This window comes from Aotus nancymaae, unplaced genomic scaffold, assembly GCF_030222135.1.
Source record: "Aotus nancymaae isolate 86718 unplaced genomic scaffold, 86718_ANA_hifiasm-v0.15.2.pri h1tg000006l, whole genome shotgun sequence".
NCBI classification, from domain to species: Eukaryota; Metazoa; Chordata; class Mammalia; order Primates; family Aotidae; genus Aotus; species Aotus nancymaae.
In genome coordinates, this window is record NW_026988417.1 from 63,375,744 (window position 1) to 63,396,696 (window position 20,953).

General features: G+C 35.4%; 1 protein-coding gene across 26 annotated transcripts in view; it reads left to right on the top strand.

The window, feature by feature from the left end:
• CSN1S1 (casein alpha s1) overlaps positions 1-20,953 on the top strand; it is a 58,560-nt gene that overhangs the window by 13,522 nt on the left and 24,085 nt on the right. For 2 of the 26 annotated variants that reach the window (XM_064367699.1, XM_064367700.1), the window contains exons 3-4: positions 6,658-6,775; positions 20,717-20,807. The exons of 21 other annotated variants lie outside the window; for them this stretch is intronic. The gene's annotated coding sequence lies outside the window, so the exon portion shown is untranslated. Of the gene's footprint in view, positions 1-6,657; positions 6,776-20,711; positions 20,808-20,953 lie in introns of all 26 variants that reach the window. 3 more of the 26 variants (XM_064367697.1, XM_064367701.1, XM_064367702.1) reach the window with 3 other exon arrangements.

Below are 20,953 nucleotides of genomic sequence, written 5' to 3' on the forward strand. Positions count from 1 at the left end.
TTTGTTATTTTTTCACATTTATTTATTTAATTTTGGCTGAAGGAAGATACCAGTGTGCTGGAGACCTCATGTCAGGGAAATATTCCCAGCAAAATATTTCCTGATTCTGTGTACTTTAAAATAGTTGCCAGTGAGTTCAGAACATTTTGGGGAAATACATTGTATTTATTTTCTGAACACTTTATCTGTAACATCTTAATTTCCTAATATATCATTTTAACACTTTTTATTTTTTCAAACCCATGAATTATTTTATGCTAAAGACATAAACTATTTTCAACATCATTTTCGTATTTATGCTTAATGCTTTCTATAAAACTTACATAATTATACAAAGAAATGTTCGTAAACTGAATGTATTTGGAAATTACAAAGCAATGGGCCAGGAGTGGTGACTCATGCCTGTAATCCCAGCACTTTGGGAGGTTGAGAAAGCCTGGCCAACATGGTGAAACCTGTCTTTACCAAAAAACAAAAACAAAAAATAAATAAAGAAAAAAACCAAAAAACAAAAATTAGGTGGGAGTGGTGGCGGATGCCTGTAATCCCAGATACTCAAGAGGGTGAGGCAGGAGAATCATTTGAACCCAGGAGGCGGAGGTTGCAGTATGCCGAGATCGCACCATTGCACTACAGTCTGGGTGGCAAGAGTGAGACCCCATCTAAAAAAAAAAACAAACAAAAAAATTACAAAGCAATGAATGTACTCCTGCACTTTGTTGTTGCAATAATTACCACATCCAAACACTAACTTTAAATCAGTGAAGGCAGAGTAATTCAGAAAGAGAAAAAATAAATTTGGTTTCTTAAAATAAGAATAGTTTAAACAAGTATGATTTTCAATGCAGCGTGTAAAAACCTTTAAATTATTTAATCTCTAAATTTTGATTTGGATATTATTTATCTTTTTACTTTTGGAAATCTATTTATTTGACAAATGCCATGTTTTAGATTATTAGGCTACATTAGTAGACAACTGCCAAAATAACTCATCTTGTGGTAGTTAAGTTGTAAGTAGGAAAAACCTGTTAATAGATATATTAAAAACTATGCATTAGGCTACAAGATGGTACAGGATATTGAAGAGAGAAAGAAAAGAAAACAAGGGAAAGAAAGAAGAAAGAAAGAAAGAAAAAGATGGAAGGAAGGAAGGAGGGAGAGAGGGAGGGAGGGAGGAAGGGAGGGAAGGAAGGAGGGAAGGAAGGAGAAAGAGAGAGAGGGAGAGAGGGAGAGAGAGAGGGAGGGAGGCAGGGAAGGAGGGAAGGAGAGAGAGAGGGAGGGAGGAAGAGAACATAAAAGTAGGCTGCAGGGGATTGGTATGATGAACAGTGAATCAGGGCACATTGAAGCGCCACAGTGATAGAGCTGTGAGATGTCAATGACAGTAAGGTGCATGTCACCCAGTATTTGTAAAATGGAAGATGAGATTAATTCTCTTTGCTACCAATTTATTTATAATTTAATTTAACAAAGCATTAAAGTTAGATTTTGTTATACTAGTGTAAATTATATTTTCTGAAATAATTTATTTAATAACATGGTCTCATACTACAAATATTTTTACTTTTATTTTTATTCTGAATGAAGTACATGAATTTGGAATAATTTTCATTTGGTTTTAGATAAGCACAAAGCACTATTCTTGTTTAAAACCACCAGCTTTATATATCACAGGAAATTGAAGTCTCCAGAATATTACTGAGGATTATGAAACTTCTTTTTTGGTACATATCATTCTGAACTGTTGTTTCTGGCATTTCCCCTGGTGATTGCATCAAAATTTCTTCATATTGAATTTCATTTCTTGCCTTATTTTTTCCAAGCATGAACACAGACCTTCTTCCATTCTTCAAGATATTATTACACAAAGCTGTTGAATACATTATCATCTCTCTGCGTTTGACATCAGAAGGGAATATTTCATTAAAAAAACACACTAAAACCAAATTATGAAATAAAATCTATGAGCTAAACTCCAACAGTCTCTCAGGAGACATCATTTTTCTTGCCCATATCTTACGGCCATATGTTGGAATTTACCTCTTTTTAAATGAGTTATTCATATCCTGTCACCTCTAGCTAAATTCAAGACTCACGAATCCTTGTTTTAAGGTGACTGATGAAAGCCAAAAATCAACTAGCATATAGTCATTTTCTTTACCCACAATAGATAGTCTTTTACTTCATTATGTAGAAAAGTTCAACAGATATTAAACCTAAACTTTACCAGTCAAGACATTGCTACATCTTTGCTAAATTAAACAAGTTTTTATGAGTCACAAAGGAATAGAGAAATGTCTGTGTTTATTTTAAAGAACATTTTTATCTTATCCAACTATACTAGGATATGTGGCTTGATTTTGAACTGAGGTCTATTTTATACTTCAGCTCCTTTCTTTTTCTTAATTATTTCTTTGATCTAACGATATGTATATTTCAATAGTTTGAGAAAAAAATGGTGCAAAGCTAGAGAGATGAAAAAGCAAAAGTAACTGAGAAATAGAAATTGAGCAGTTGACTGAAGCAGAGGATGGTGAAGAATGAATCGTAAGAATTAGTTACAAAGATAATTTTGTGACAAAGAAAATATATGTTAATAATGTGGAATTTAGACACAATTCACTAGATGCTGTATATGGAATGAAATAGAAACTTAAGAAGACAAAAGGTGTAAATTGTGAAAAGTTCCACTTTCTATGCAGAAGATTGAGTTTTATCAATTGTGCTCAAGTCACCAACCTGGAACAATAACTTATTCATTCAAAAGGTCTTATAAATAACTGTGTAAAAATGACATTACCTTAGTTCTGCCTTTTGAAACTAATATTTTATATGTTGTCTAGAAACAAACGCAATATTATCTCTTTTCTCTTTAGTATTTGTTCTATTTTTGTTATTGTAGTCTGAAGAATTCAGGTTATCCTTTGCTTCCAAAGACTGACCCTGACTAGCTACTTCAATTGTCTTAAACAGAAAATTGAATAATTAATGAAACAATATGCCATAATGTTAGAAAAGTTACATTAAATGATTATGTTTAAATGTGTAGGGATTTTGTTTGGTTTTTCTGGTTCATGCTCTTTTTTCATAGGTTTTCAAAGAGGCATCAAAGATTAAAACATTTTTGGTTATTCTATTGCTTCCAGTAAAGCTTTTAGTTTTTCTCTGAATGTTTCTATATGCTCTATTGATTTGTTGTATTTCTTTTCCTGTTGCTTTATCTACTTTAATAATACCATGAACTGAAGTTAGAGAAAGATTTCCATGTTTTCCTCTTCAACTCTCAACTTATTTCTACCACAAAAATTTGAAGATGAAATTGTTTCTTCTTCAAATTCAGCACAATCTGAATCATAATATAAAATATAAGAATTAACATTTTATATTATTCTCTTCCCAGGATATGTACCAGCAGCACGGTATTAATTTTATCACCATCCAAAACTTTAATGAACTTTCACCATTGTCACTTTGGTGAAAAGCAACCTACTAGATAAATTAAAAACATATTTAAGTTTGGTGAAAAGCAACCTACTAGATAAATTAGAAAAACATATTTAAGTATTGCTAAATTGCCTTATGTATAGATAAATATTCTTTCTACATATATATTTAAGTATATATATAATATACTTATATATGTATTTAAATATACTTGTATATTCAAATATACACGTATATTTATGTAAATATTCTTTCTTTCATTTTCCATGTGAAGAGTGTAGTGGTAGATGCCTGCTAGTCAGCCTAGGCATGCATGCTCTTGGTTTTCAAATAATTTCTCAATTTAAACAGTTTGTGAAAATTATTTATTAAACTACACATATTTTGACTAAGTAAATCACAATTTCAATTGTGGACAGTCTGAATTTCCTAATGGAATAAAACTTGGTATCTCTAATCTAATACTCAAATATACCCGGTAGGTCACAGAGTTCTAAGAAAGGTATGATCAATACACAATGTTTAGTATTGTGTCATTTTAAGGACATGAACACTACACCTACAAGGAGGACCAGCTCCACGTCTGCCAGAAAAATTGTTTCAATAGTTAAAAAAGAATATTATGTGAAGTGAACTAATAATCTTTACTTTTTTTATTTGTGTGACATGACTTTATTGTTGTATGGCTGTACCATAGTATAATTCTACTACTATGATAATATTATATACAATTCTATTGTTATTATAATATTACAGCCAGAATCTTTTTCCGATTACTCAATTTAAGTGAACCAATGTGAGTACTGGGACATTAGATCTCTATAAGCAGTCAAGTTTATTATAAGTAGTTTTTTTTCTGACCTTCTGTCCTCAGGAACTGTAATCTTGAATTTAATTAGTCTATTTATGTGTTTGTTCATTCAACAATAATGTGTTAGTTAAATCTGCCTGGTAGTCCACATTTCTAGACCAATTACTGATTTATCTTTATTACCGTGAAAATTATAATTTCTCTCAGCTATAGTATATTATAACATAGAGACTACACCTGATGCTGGAAATGTAAAAGTCTAAATCAGTGTATTATTACTAGCAACTTCCAAAAACTCTTGCTCCATGGTCTATCTTCCATTTGTGTTATGGTCAATAAACACTTTATGTCTAAATAACCGTCAACTTGAACTAAAACTTTTTTCCACTGGGGATTGAGCATTTGTTTCAGGATGGCAAGTGAGAAATTATGCATAGACTTGGAAATAGATAACATGAACCACTGGAAGGCTGCCAGGATGTCATTACAGCAAAAGAAATCTGTGTGGAACTTCCAGCATCAGAAAGTGAAAGCATATGACAACCAAAGCATATTTAAAAATTTGAGATACATCAATAAGATTCCTTCATAATCTAGAATTTCCCAATATTTTCAGGAGGTATAATTGATAGGTCAAAAAGAAAGGGTTTTCAAGGCCAGGTGTAGTGGCTCATGCCTGCAATCCCAGCACTTTGGGAGTCTGAGGTGGGTGGATCACCTGAGGTCAGGAGTTCAAGACAAGCCTGGTCAACACGGTGAAACCCCATCTCTACTAAAAACACAAAAATTAGCCGGGCCTGGTGGCACATACCTGTAATCCCAGCTACTTAGGAGGCTAAGGCAGAAGAATTGCTTGAATCCGGGAGGTGGAGGTGGCAGTGAGCCATGATCGTGCCACAGGACTCCAACCTGGGTGACAGAGTGGGACTCCACCTTAAAAAAAAAAAAAGGTTTTCATATTATTGGGAAATATTATATTCCATACCTTTCTCTTAGAAATTTGTACAAAAGATTAGTGAATTAAAGGATCTAAAAACTCTAGTAGTGAAAAAAAGTAAAGCTCTCATAGTGTTTAACCTAACACTTGTTAAACATATTTGATTGCAGTGACTTTTTTCCCCTTTACCCAGTAACATTTAGATATTTAGTTCACAAAATGCAGATTAGAGTTAGATGTTTAGCACCACAGAGAAGAATATACGTAACTACCTCAAGGCTCCTGTAAAACAACTGATTATTAATTACACAGCTTTTTTTTCTTTTACCCTGAAGGATTCTTAACACGGGATAACTCTGACTGCTAAGAAAGAAAGCCACACTGTGTCAAAGCATGTCTCTCAAGGATTGTGGTTTCTCTCTCTCCATCTTCTTTGGAACTATGGAAGATATTCCATCTTACCTTAACTAGCCTCACATTTGTAAGGATGAGAATACCTTTCATGGTGCATAAAAAATGCTATTTCGGTAATCCTTTATCATAGATTTGAGAAAAAGTCATAGTTTCTCTAAAGAAGACACTTTTCGAACAATCTTTCTTCAGATGTCAAAAGGCAGCGAGCCAGAAAAATGTGTGATTCCAGAGCACTCTAAATTTCAAATTAATTAAGTAAATTATAGTGAGAAATATTATTCTATAATATATTAAGAACTTAGGAAATGAAATGCAGAGATGTCATTATTTATTCCATCTCAATCTATGGAGACACACTTATCGCTGTATTCTATACATATGTTTCCAAGCATGATACTAGGTGTAAATGTCAAGACAAAATATTCTTTCTCACATTTTAATAGAGAAGTCCAAAAATAAATGAGTAAATAAGTATATACTATGATTACAATATAATGAATAACATGTAGTTGTTGTCTATAATATCTACTCTCTTATACATGTGGTCTAACTACAACATTTAATAGTCTCTACAGTAAAACTTTCTCATATGTTGCTTACTCGTTTATCAGTAAATGCAATTTTAACCACAGCCTATGCATACTGACAATGCTGAACTTGTGTTACTTTATATATCACAAGAATTTTCTATAATTCATCAAACATAAATGATTTGCATAATATGTAAGTTATTAATTGTTTTACTTCTTAGCAGAAGTAATTGAAAGATTTCCATGTTTGACTAGGACTTGTACTGTGCAAATCCTCAAACTTCCAGTTTTAAATAGTTCTCAGAATGCTTTTTAGAGATGTTGATTTCCTCTATTTTGTGTGATCTTAATGTGTTGATATGTGTACTATCTGATTTCTTGCTGTAGAAGCTAAAAGAACCAAATCCTAATTTTTCATGCTTTGTTATAGCCATGTGATGGTTAATATTAGGTATTAACATGGTTGGCATGAAGGATGCCTAAATGGTTGGTAAAGTATTGTTTCTGGGTGTATCTTTCAGGGAGTTGCCAGTGGAGACTGACATTTGACTCAGTGGATTGGAAGACGAAGACCTACCCTCAATATGGGTGGGCACCATCAAAACAGCTGCCAGTACAACTAGAAGCAGCTTGAAGAGGGTAGCATAGCTTTTCTTGCTGAGTCTTCTGGCTTCCTTCTTTTTCCTATACTGAATGCTTTCTTCCACTCCTCCTGCCCTTGGATGTCAGACTCCAGGTTCTTTATCCTTTGCACCCTAAAACTTGCACCAGTGGTTTGTGGGGAATCTTGGGCCTTTGGTCACAGACTGAAGGCTACACTGTTGGCTTCCCTGGTTTTCAGGCTTTTGGATTTGGACTGAGCCACTACCAGTTTCTGTCTTTCCCAGTTTTCAGACGGCCTATTATGAGACTTTGCCTTGTGATCGTGTGAGCCAATTCTCCCTAATAAACTCCCGTGTGTGTGTGTACATATATATATACACACACACACACACAAATATGTATACACACACACACACACACATTTTATGATTCTGTCCCTCTGGAGAACCCTGATAAATACAAGCTAACTTGACCCAGAGAATCCTGGAGAACCCTGATAAATACAAGCTAACTTGACCTCTCTCCTGGTAGTGCAAATCTTTTTTGAATAACACAAAGGGGAAGATAAGTTTTGATATTTTTGGCCCAGCTGCTCTGTAATGCTCAACGATTCCAACAATATGCCCTTGTGTTCTATTTTACACCTTTCAGAGATACCTTGATTACTTAGTATAAAATCTCCAGTAATTCTGAAGTCTCCTCTCCAATAACCCTTTTCTCAAGATAGCCAGAGCTTGTTTCATTTACTTACAATGAACAACCAAAACCCTTGGGGTTAGAAAAGACTCCTGCATTCTGTAATAAATAGTAGGGTAAATTTAGATGCAAAGAAGGAAGTGATAATTATGTCCAGGATATAGGCAAATGGTGACACTAAGCATGTATCTAATATTTCCTTAATGACGTAGGAAGTGATACTTCAACAGTACCACTGCTATGGTTTAAATATTTGTGTCCCCACAAAGTTCATGCATCAAAATCTAATTCCCAGGGTAATAATTTAAGAAGTAGAGGCCATTGGGAGATAATTAGGCCGTGATGACCCTATCTGCATGAATGAGATTAGTACCTTTACAAAAGAGATAAAAAAGAGCTAGCTAGTTTCTTCCACCATGTGAGGATGCAGGAAGAAGGTAGCATCTACTAGCAATGTGCCCTCACATTAGACCTGCTGGTACCTTTATCTTGGACTTCTCAGCTCCCAGAACTAAAAGAAATATCTTTATTTTGTATGTAAACTACTCAGTCTAGGGCATTTTGTGATAGCAGCCTGAACAGATGAAGATAACCACCAAGCACTGAATGGCTGGAAAACACTCTCCAGGATATTATCCAGGAGAACTTCCCCAACCTAGCAAGGCAGGCCACCACTCAAGTCCAGGAAATACAGAGAACACCACAAAGATATTCCTCAAGAAGAGCAACCCCAAGGCACATAATTGTCAGATTCACCAGGGTTGAAATGAAGGAAAACATGTTAAGGACAGCCAGAGAGAAAGATTGTGTTACCTACAAAGGGAAGCCCATCAGACTCACAGCAGATCTCTTGGCAGAAACGCTACAAGCCGGAAGAGAGCGGGGGCCAATATTCAACATCCTTAAAGAAAAGAACTTTCAACCTAGAATTTCACATCCAGTCAAACTAAGCTTCGTAAGCAAAGGAGAAATAAAATCCTTTATAAACAAGCAATTGCTGAGAGATTTCATCACCACCAGGTCTGCCTTACAAGAGCTCCTGAAAGAAGTGCTAAACACAGAAAGGAATAACCAGTACCAGCCACTCCAAAAATGTACCAAATGCTAAAGACCATCGACACAATGAAGAAACTGTGTCAATTAACAGGCAAAACAACCAGCTAGCGTCAAAATGGAAGGATCAAATTCACACATAATAATATTAACCTTAAATGTAAATGGGCTAAATCAAAAGACACAGACTGGCATATTGGATAAAAAGTCAAACCCCATCAGTGTGCTGTATTCAGGAAACCCATCTCATGTGCAAGGACACACATAGGCTCAAAATAAAGAATGGAGGAAGATTTGCCAAGCAAATGGAGAGAAAAAAAAAAAAGGCAGGAGTTGCAAAGCTAGTCTCTGGTAAAATAGACTTTAAACCAACAATGATCAAAAGAGACAAAGAAGGGCATTACATAATGGTAAAAGGATCAATGCAACAAGAAGAGCTAAGTATCCTAAATATATAAGCACCCAACACAAGAGCACCCAGATACATAAAGCAAGTTCTTAATGACCTACAAAGAGACTTAGACTCCCACACAATAATACTGGGAGACGTTAACACTCCACTCTCGATATTAGACAGATCAATAAGACAGAAAATTAACAACGATACCCAGGACTTGAACTCAGATCTGGACCAAGCAGACCTAATAGACATCTACAGAACTCTCCACCCTAAATCCATAGAATATACATTCTTCTCAGCACCACATGGCACTTATTCTAAAATTGACCACGTAATTGGAAGTAAATCACTCCTCAGCAAATGCAAAAGAACAGAAATCATAACAAACAGTCTCTCAGACCACAGTGCAATCAAATTAGAACTCAGGATTAAAAAAACTAACTCAGAACTGCACAACTTCATGGAAACTGAACAACTGACTCTTGAACGTTAACTGAATAAACAATGAAATGAAGGCAGAAATAGATGTTTTTCAAAACCAATGAGAACAAATACACAACGTACCAGAATATCTGGGACACATTTAAAGCAGTGACTAGAGGGAAATTTGTAGCAATAAATGTCCACATGAGAAGCAAGGAAAGATCTAAAATCGACACCCTATCATCAAAATTGAAAGAGCTAGAGGAGCAAGATAAAAAAAACTCAAAAGCCAGCAGAAAACAAGAAATAACTAAGATCAGAGCAGAATTCAAGGAGACAGAGTCACAAAAAACCTTCAAAAAATCAGTAAATCTAGGAGCTGGTTTTTTGAAAAGATTAACAAAATAGACAGACCACTAGCCAGATTAATCAAAAAGAAAAGAGAGAAGAATCAAATACATGCAATAAAAATCATAAAAGGGATATCACCACTGATTCCACAGAAATACAAACTACAATCAGAGATTACTACAAACAACTCTATGCACATAAACCAGTAAACCAGGAAGAAATAGATAAGTTCCTGGACATTTGCACCCTCCCTAGCCTAAACCAGGAAGAAGCTGAAACCCTGAATAGACCAATAGCAAGGTCTGAAGTTCAGGCAGCAATTAGTAGCCTACCAACCAAAAAAAGCCCAGGTCCAGATGGATTCACAGCCGAATTCTACCAGATGTATAAAGAGGAACTGGTATCACTCCTTCTGAAACTATTCCAAACAATCCAAAAAGAGAGAATCCTGCCCAATTCATTTTATGAGACCAACATCATCCTGATACCAACACCCAGCAGAGACTCAACGAAAGAAGAAAACTTCAGGCCAATATCCATGATGAACATAGATGCAAAAATCTTCAGTAAAATATGGGCATACAGAATGCAACAGCACATCAAAAAGCTTATCCATCATGATCAAGTAGGCTTCATCTCAGGGATTCAAGGCTGGTTCAACATATGCAAGTCTATAAATGTAATCCACTACATAAACAGAACCAAAGACAAAAACCACATGATTATCTCAATAGATGCAGAGAAGGCCTTCGACAAAATTCAACAGCCCTTTATGCTAAAAACTATCAATAAATTTAGTGTTGATGAAACATATTGCAAAATGATAAAAGCTATTTAGGACAAACCTAGAGCCAATATCATACTGAATGGACTAAAACTGGAAGCATTCCCTTTGAAATCTGGCACTAGACAAGGATGCCCTCTCTCACCACTCCTATTCAATATAGAATTGGAAGTTCTAGCCAGAGCAATCAGGCAAGAAAAAGAAATAAAGGATATTCAATTAGGAAAGGAGAAAGTGAAATTGTCTCTATATGCAGATGACATGATTGTATATTTAGAAGACCCCATTGCCTCAGCCAAAAATCTCCTTAAACTGATAAGCAACTTCAGCAAAGTCTCTGGATACAAAATTAATGTGCAGAAATCACAAGCATTCCAGGATATAAAGGACCTTTTCAGGGAGAACTAAGACCCACTGCTCAAGGAAATAAGAGAGGACACAAGCAGATGGAAAAACATTCCATGCTCACGGTTAGGAAGAATCAGTATTGTGAAAATGGCCATGCTGCCCAAAGTAATTTATAGATTCAACGCTATCCCCATCAAGCTACCTATGATCCTCTTCACAGAACTGGAAAAAATCACCTTAGACATCATATGGAACCAAAAGAGAGCCTGCATAGCCAAAACAATTCTAAGCAAAAGAACAAAGCTGGAGGCATGATGTTACCTGACTTCAAGCTACACTACAGGGCTACAGTAATCAAAACAGCATACAGAGATACAGACCAATTAAACAGAACAGAGGCCTCAGAGTCAACACCACACATCTACAATGATCTGATCTTTGACAAACCTGACAAAAACAAGCAATGGGGAAAGAATTCTCTGTTTAATATATGGTGTTGGGAAAACTTGCTAGCCATGTGCAGAAAACAGAAACAGGACCCCTTCCTGATACCTTACACTAAAATTAACTCCAGATGGATTAAAGACTTTAACATAAGACCTAAAACCATAAAAACCCTAGAAGAAAATCTAGGCAAAACCATTCAGGACATAGGCATAGGCAAGGACCTCATGACTGAAACACCAAAAGCATAGGCAACAGAAGCCAAAATAAACAAATGGTATCTAATTAAACTCCAAAGCTTTTGCACAGCAAAAGAAACAATAGTTAGAGTGAACTGGAAACCAACAGAATGGGAAAAAATTTTTGCAATCTACCCATCTGACAAAGGGCTAATCTCCAGAACCTACAAGGAACTAAAACAGATTTACGAGGAAAAAACAAGCCCATTCAAAAGTGGACAAAGGATATGAACAGACACTTTTCAAAAGAAAACATTTATGAGGTCAACAAACATATGAGAAAATGCTCATCATCTCTGGTCATCAGAGAAATGCGAATCAAAACTACATTGAGATACCATATCATGCCAATTCGAATGGTAATCATTAAAAAATCTGGAGACAACAGATGCTGGAGAGGATGTGGAGAAATAGGAATGCTTTTACACTGTTGATGGGAGTGTAAATTAGTTCAACCATTGTGGAAGACAGTATAGCGATTCCTCAAGGACCTAGAAATAAAAATTCCATTTGACCCAGCAATCCCATTACTGAGCATATATCCAAAGGATTATAAATCATTCTATAATAAAGATACATGCACATGTATGTTCATTGCAGCACTGTTTACAACAGCAAAGACCTGGAACCAACCCAAATGCACATCAATGATAGACTGGACAAGGAAAATGTGGCACATATACACCATAGAATACTATGCAGCCATAAAAAATGATGAGTTTGTGTCCTTTGTAGGGACGTGGATGAATCTGGAAACCACCATTCTCAGCAAACTGACTCAAGAATAGAAAATCAAACACCATATATTCTTACTCATAGGTGGGTGTTTAACAATGAGAACACATAGACACAGGGAGGGGAGCATCACACACTGGGGTCTGTTAGGGGGCACCAGAGGAGGGACAGCAGGGGTTGGGGAGGTTGGCAGGGATAACATGGAGAGAAATGCCAGATGTAGGTGACGGGGAGATGGAGGCAGCAAACCACATTGCCATGTATGTACCTATGCAGCAATCCTGCATGATCTGCACATGCACCCCAGAACCTAAAGTACAATAAAATATATATATATAAATAAATTTTGATTTATCAATAAGATCAAATGTTGTAGAGACATTCAATAGGATTGTATAGAACTGTGATTTTCCAGATTTGATCCATAGGGACTTAAAAGAGCCCCAGAAAATGAAAAAGTCAGTATTTCATCAGTAGGAAAAATAGTTCAACCAAAACGTTTACAACTATTTGTTTTATGTTTTGAACTTTGAAGAATGAGATGAACTGCTTAAAATTTGCTGAAAATTGCTAACCTGTTAAAATAACTGTGAGAAAATTATAAGAAAAAGTAAAAATAAGCTATTTATGCAATTATATGTAATGTCCTATACACAAGCTTCATATACGTAAACCATAGAGCTAATGGGTAGCAAAAGAAGGTAGTTATCGATAGCAGCTATGACCATGTGACCAATTGCAGAAATGAGGACTGTAATTGTGATGAATATTTCTTCATCAATTATTGGTTAGTTGGACAATTATTTTTGTCACTTGTTTCTCTTATTTATTTTTAAAAAGATTGTACATATTTAACTAACTCAACCTACAACTGTTCTTCAATAACTAAGAGCTTATAACTCAAACCTTATACTTCACTTTACAAATTAAACTTCTAAAATTCACTTTATTGTATTAATCTATTTGATTATAAAAATGTAAATAATAAAACACAAAAGTATTATAAAGTCATTAGTAGGACTCCACTCACTGCTCAAATACTTATCCAGGGCACAGCAAGTCTTTTGGGGTATAATTTAGAAAATAAAGGTCAGTGCTTAAGTGTGGAGGCTCTGGATAAAGCCAATTGGCACAAATTCCAACTTATGCACTATACCTGAGTGCCTGGTTCATTGTAAGCGCTCAATAAATGCCAGCTCTTACTATTGTTGGAGGAATATAGGTGCATTAGAGGGTTGGCAAGACAACAAACAGGATATTGTAGTCAATGCCCTTTCTTATCTCCTTGAGTGAGTGCTTGGAAACAGTAAAAAGAAAGCCAGAAACATGGCATATGAATTGCTGAAGCAGGGAGGAATATAACTCCTAATCCTTCTTAGGGAGCTTCCAGGCAGAGAAACAAGAAGGCCCTGAAGGTACTTGGACTGAAACCGTTCATGATAATAATGATTTGAAACAGCAGGAGGAAGTTGTGACATCCAGCAAACAGCTAGAGTAAGGTAAGGTGAGGTGAGGTGAGTGAGGTGAGGTGAGGTGACGTGAGAACATTGCAGAGCTTCATCTCGAAGCCCATGGAAAGAGAGTGTCAGCAGTTCAGTCTTCCGTCTTCTTTATAAGGAAGTAGAATTGCCACTTGTCAAGATCATGTCCAAATTCCTTTTTGTACTGTATGACCTTCCATGTTCACTTTTGACCTTTCTTTCCAAGTATATCACCCATCACTTGCCTTATTAGCACCATGGTGCAGCTACTTCAAATCACTGCCATCAGCACACCTTCCTACCTCCATATATAATTCTCTTCCTCTATCCTCACTTCCTCAGCTCACCCTCCTATTCATCTTTCAAGACGTCTCTCCCAATCTTTTCATGTTGAGAATGACAATTCCTCTTTTGCACTCCTCCCAAGTTCTCATATTCCTCAACAACTATAATGAATTTCAAAATATAAAATCTATTAATTTGTGTTTGTTTCTCTGACCAAATTATTTTAAAATTTTAATTTCATGTCTCTGCACACTGGTTATTAACACTTACCTGTAAACCTCTCCTCTCATTTCTCAGTGTTTCTAATTTTATGCAAATACTGGTAGTCTCTTCAAATTCCTGGCCACCTCATCCTATCACATGCTGTCTGTTATGTGAAGTATGAACTTCTTCCATACTTTATTTCTTTTATAAGCCATTTGGAAATTAAATCCTGAGATAAATTTTACTTGTTAATTTATTTTTAAGAGACAGGGTCTTTCTCTGTTGCCTAGGCTGGAGTACAGTGATGCCATCATAGATCACTGCAACCTCGAACTCCTAGATTCAAGTGATCCTCCCAACTCAGCTTCCCAAGTTACTAGGACTATAGGCACATACCATTACACCCAGCTAGTTTTTTTTGTCTGTTTTTTTTTTTGTTTGTTTTTTTGTGTGTGCCTCAAGCAATCCTCCTACCTTGGCCTCCCAAAGTGCTGATACTACAGGTGTGAGCCACATCCCACCCAGTCTACTTGTTAAAATTTTTTTACTGATTTTCATGTGTCTACCTTACTACATTCTTCATTGTTATGATGCATAATAACTAGCCATGTTCAAAAAACTTCTAGGCTGCTGTATTCTCTTCCCAATTCACCTCCATGGTGACCCTTTCCCAAAACATGCTAGCCCCACAGTCTTCTTATAGCCACTTTCACTGTGTCCATAAAAATTTACTTACATTGCTAATAACCTTTTTCATCTTCTTTACTTTCAAGAAAGGCTAAAATTTTAACCCAAATTAAAACCACCCAATTTTGTAACCAATTCTACTTCCTGATAACATTCTACATCAGTGTATTCAAGTGGAGTCCCTGCCTTGACGTCTCTGTCATCTGTCATTCCATAATTTGATCCTCTTCTCAGTCTCGCTGTGGCTATCTACAGTCCTTCAGGGTCTCTAGTGAAACTTTCTGGTTAATGGGTTTCTGCTTTATCTCATTTTATTTAAAAGTAAAATGACCTTTTACTTACTTAAATGACCAAAAGACCTTTACCTCACTTCACTCCTTAGCCGTTTTCCATTAACGAGTCTCTATCTAAAAACAAAACAAAACAAACAAACAAAAAGCAAAAACAAAAACCGAACTCTAAATCCATAAATGACTCTCAGGCTTTACTTCCTATTTGTGAAGGTCTTCACAGTTATTCACATTGAATTCTCATGCTTTATCTTGGTATTTTTATGTTGTCATTCATGTTGAATAAATCATCCATAAGTGAAATATTTTTAAAGCTACCATCTAAGGACTGATTTGATTCTTACAAAGTGATAAATTTAATGATTTCCTATTTCTAGACTGGTACTGCTTGCTTATTATATTATTATACTTAAGGTTGACAATTTTCTTTTTTAAAATTGTGGTGAAATACACATACAATACAATTTACCATTTTACCCATTTTTAGGGGCACATTCACATTGTTGTACAATCATCACTACTATGTATCTCCAAAACATTTTCCATCTTTCAAAAGTGGAACTTTGTACCCATTAACAATAATCCTCATTTTCCCTTCTCCCAGGCCTTGCCAATCACCATTCTTTCTCCATGCATTTGACTACTCTAGATACCTCATGTTAGTGGAATAATATACAATTTGTTTTTTTGTGACTGGTTTACTTTACTTGCCATAATGTCATTAAGGATTATCCATCTTGTAGCATGTGTCAGAGTTTCGTTTCTTTTTGAAGGGTGAATTATATTATATTCGAAGTATATACCACATTTTGCTTATCTCTCTATTCGTTAATGGATATTTGGATTGCTTTTTCCTCTAGCTAATATGAATAATGCTATTACGCAGATTGGTGAACAATTTTTTTTTTTTTTTTTTTTTTTCCGAGATGAAGTCTCGCTCTGTCACCAGGCTGAAGTGCAGTGGCGCGATCTCAGCTCACTGCAACCTCCGCCTCTCGAGTACCTGGGACTATGGGTGCGTGCCACCACGCCCGGATAATTTTTTGTATTTTTAGTAGAGATGGAGTTTCAGTGTGTTAGCCAGGATGGTCTCAAACTCCTGACCCCGTGATCCGCCCACCTTGGCCTCCCAAAATGCTGGGATTAGAAGAGTGAGTCACCGCACCTGGCAATACATACCTCTTTCATACTATACTTTGTTTGGGAGGGTATATATCCGGAATTGGCATTACTGGAAAATAGGATCATTCTAAGTTTAATTTTTGAGAAAACACGATACTGTTTTCTATACAGTTAATACCATTTTACAGTCCCAACCACAGTGCACAAGGTTTTCAATTTCTCAACATTCTCATCAATACTTATTATTTTCTGTTTTCTTAAATATTTTATTTGACATGTAATAATTGTACATATTAAGGATGTACATAGTGATATGTTGATACATACAATATATAGTGATCAGATCAGTGTTATTAGAGTATCTGTCATCTCAAACATTTGTTATTTCTTTGTGTAGGAAACATTTAATATCCTCCTTCTAGCTATTTGAAATTATGTAATATGTTATTGTTTGCTATGGTTATTTTACACTGGTATAGAACCGTGGAACTTATTCTTCCTATCTAGGGGTAATTTTGTATCCTTTAAAAAAATCTCTCCCTGTCTTCCCATTTCCCCTCACCCTTCCCAGCCTCTAGTGTCCTCTATTTTACTTTTGAGTTCTACAAGATCAATGTTTATTTAGCTTCTACATATAATTGAGAACATGTAGTGTTTAATTTTCTGTCTCTAACTTATTTAGTTTAACATAATATCTTCTAGTTTCATTCATGTTGCCATGAATGACAGAATTTCATTCTTTTTATGGCCAAATAGTGTCCCATTGTGTATGCATAACACATTTTCTTTATTCATTCACCTGTTGTTGGGAACCTATATTGATTCTATATCTTGGCTATTGTGAATATTGCTGCAATGAACACAGAGGTGCAAATGTCTCTTTGATATACTGCTTTAAGGAAGAAATTGAAGAAATACCCAGTAGTGTGATCACTAGATCGTATGGTTGTTTTATTTGTAGTTTTTTTAAGGAACCTATTTATCCTTAATTTTTTCAATCCTAAAATAGCCTCTCTGTTCAAATATTTACTTTTAGGCACTTTAGTACATCCATATCGCTGCCAAATTATTTTACTAGCTACTAAAATTTAAGTAATCAATAAAACATTCTTATTGATATTGTTGTAATAACTAAAAGGAAAAATAGATCAAAAGATGTTGATTGGATAATGTTGAATTAAGAAAACTGCCGATTGGTGGAGCACGGTGGCTCAGGCCTGTAATCCCAGCACTTTGGGAGGCCGAGGCGGGTGGATCACGAGGTCAAGAGATTGAAACCATCCTGGCCAACTTGGTGAAACCCCATCTCTACCAAAAATACATAAATTAGCTGGGCATGGTGGTGCACATGTAGTCCCAGCTACTCAGGAGGCTGAGGCAGGAGAATCATTTGAACCCAGGAGGCAGAGGTTGCAGTGAGCAGAAATCGTGCCACTGCACTCCAGCCCTCCAGCCTGTTGACAGAGCAAGATTCCATCTCAGAAAAAAAAAAAAAAAAAAAAAAAAAAAGAAAGAAAGAAAAGAAAATTGCATATCTGAAAGTCTACAGATTTCTGAATAAATATTGTAAAGTTTGTCTTTAGCCATCCAATGACACTTTATTCTACTAGTTTTTCTCACTCTCATTCCTTCTCTTGATAGCCCCAAAAAATTCATCTTTAGAAATTCCCCAACCAGCTACAATTTACTTTCTCCAACAACTATCCAAACATATAATATCTTGCATACAATAAGTGCTCTAATTGAGTCAAATAGTGAATAGCATGTTATACTTGAAAGACCATAGGCTCTAATGTTGAAAGGTTTAAATTGCTATTTACTTGTTGGCTGCTATATGCCTCCTATGGAAATTAATTTACTTAAGTTATAAAAGGTTTAATTTTCTTATCTATCAAAGAAAAAATGAATGCCTGCTTTTTCTATAGTATACAGTTCTTGTAAGTAGCAAATAGAATAATTGTAAAAAGACTTCAATCATTATAAAGAACAATATTAATTAATTATGGAATAACACATTACATTCTGCTGATGGATGGCCTAGTAACAAATCTGGTAAACAATGTTTCTGTTAGCCAGTAGTGTCTATTAAATGCATTATATCCTCATGATAACATTATCATACAAAAATATCCAATGCTTAGACTCAGGAAAGTATATCGATTACAAAAACAACTTTCCAGCAAGTCAGAGGAAGAGATATTTCTGATTGGTAAAAAATATCTTTATCATCAAATTATACATTTTTTAAGAAAGAACTTACTATAGTAAACTGGGGAGGATGTGGTTATCACAGTTGAATTTTCATCGTTTTCAGGGATGTCTTGAGTAGGCCTCATCAATGCCAAGAAGAATGAATTTTTGATTGGTGGTAACAGAGGGGTGTTGGTATAGGTATAATGTAGGGCATAGGTACTATGTAGAGTAGGAAGATAATTGTGAGGACAGCCTACCTACAAAGACAGCCTGGTATTGAGTAAAGAAATGCTTTATTTTAGACATTGTGATGCAGGATGCAGGTAAACAAGTTTGTAAAAACAGGTTTCAGCATTTCTTTTTTTTGAGATGGAGTCTTGAACTGTCGGGCTGGAGTACAATGGCACAATATCAGCTCATTGCAATCTCTGCCTCCCGTGTTCAAGCGATTTTCCTGCCTCAGTCTCTTGGGTAGCTGGGATTACAGGCACCCATGACCATACCCAGCATATTTTTGTATTTTTAGTAGAGATTGGGTTTCACTGTGTTGGCTAGACTGATCTCGAACTCCTGACCTTGTGATCTACCCAGCTCAGCCTCCCAAAGTGCGGGGATTACAAGTGTGAGCCACCGTGCCCAGCTTCAGTATTTTTAAGCAACTCTGTTTTTGTTATACATGTTTCATGCTTCTACTATTTTCTTACGCTTTTTCCCAATAGTGTTTTATGAAAAAAAAAAAAAAAATCCTCGCTATCATGTAAGGTTAAAGGAGAAGACTGTATATTACGTTTTCAAATCTACCAGTTCCTTAATACTCAGAGCGTCATATAGACCAACAACGATTCTCACCTGAGAACTTGTTTAAAATACAGAATTTCAGGATGTACCTTAGACCTAATGAATCTGACTCTGGATTTTTAACAAGATACTCAGGTGATTTATAAATATGTGGAGGTTTGAAAAAGACTGTTTCAGTCATTATCCTGTAAAAAAATCAAATAGTACAGGATTTCATTAAACCAAAGTTCTCCTTTCCATGTCCCTCTTTATGCCATGGCAAACCTATTTTATTCATGGTCTCTGTAAGAAACTTTCTTTTTATCCCTTCAAACATTTTCTATGTATATACTAGTATAAAAGTTTAATTCATGAATTCTCAAAAGTTTCTAAATTCATGAAGTATAAAGATAAACTGAGCACAAAGTAATGAGGTTTTTTTCTTTTACAAAAAGTATTCTAATAATGTATAATCTTAAATTTGCATTTATCTTACTACAGGTACTTTTCTGAATGTGCAATCTCACTTTTCCTCCTAATCACATAGAAAGTAGATGTTATTGAACATTTGGGAACACTGAGGAACAACAATGTGTCCAAGATTATACGGCTGGTTGGTGGGAGCCAGGATGTAAACTCACAATTTGACACTGGAGCATTCCCTTACAAACACTACATTATATCACTTTACTAAGACTGTGTGCTTTATTTTAAATCTCCAAGGACCTATTGACAGAGCATTGCAGATTTTTAAAGGCCATTATTCTAATTGCAAGCATGAAATTAAGCATAGGCTCTATATATCTGTGCTACTGTATATTCATACTAAATGAAAACTTTCTGAAAATATCTCAATTTACTTTCTATTCAGACAACACCTAAGCACATTACTAAGTATTTATTATGAATTCTCTTTTAGGTTCCAATGTGAGTTTCTGTAGAAAAGCAAAAATATCTTTTACGTTTCTCAGTAAGCTTTTTTCTTGAAGGTTAGCCATTTGTTGCATAATAAAAGAACATTTTCCTAGAAGACTTATCAATCTTTTATCAAATGTCCTGGAACAACTATAACAAACTACCTTTGAAACTTCATGCTCTGAATTATTGACTTCAAAAAAATGAGCCCCCAAAGCAGGTTTTATGAACCAGAATGTGTAGTGGCAATATACATAAATTTGCAAAGTAAAATTTACCACTTGACATAGTATTTTTTCTTAAAATCTATCCACTGCTAATGAGGTCTCCTTTCATTTTTGTATGTATTAACTTTCTTTTTCTTTTCTTTTTTTTTTTTTTTGGAAAAAATCTAGCTCTGTTGCCTAGGCTGGAGTTCAGCGGCACAATCTCAATTCACTGCAGTCTCTGCCTTCTGGGTTCAAGCAATTCTCCTGCCTCAGCCTCCAGAGTAGCTGGGATTCCAGGAAGGCACCACCACACCTGGCTAATATTTGTGTTTTTAGTACAGACAGGGTTATGCCATGTTGGCCAGGCTGGCCTTGAACTCTTGACCTCAAGTGATCCACTAGCTTCCACCTCCCCAAGTGCTGGGATTACAGGTATGAGCCACTGTGCCCAGCTTGTATGTGTTAATTTTGTAATCAGTATGAATCCTAAAAAGAAATAAGCTTTCTGTAGTTGTCCCTTATCTGTTCTATTTCCATTTTCACTTGTTTAGGGACTCTGTTGGATTTTCAAAAAAGTT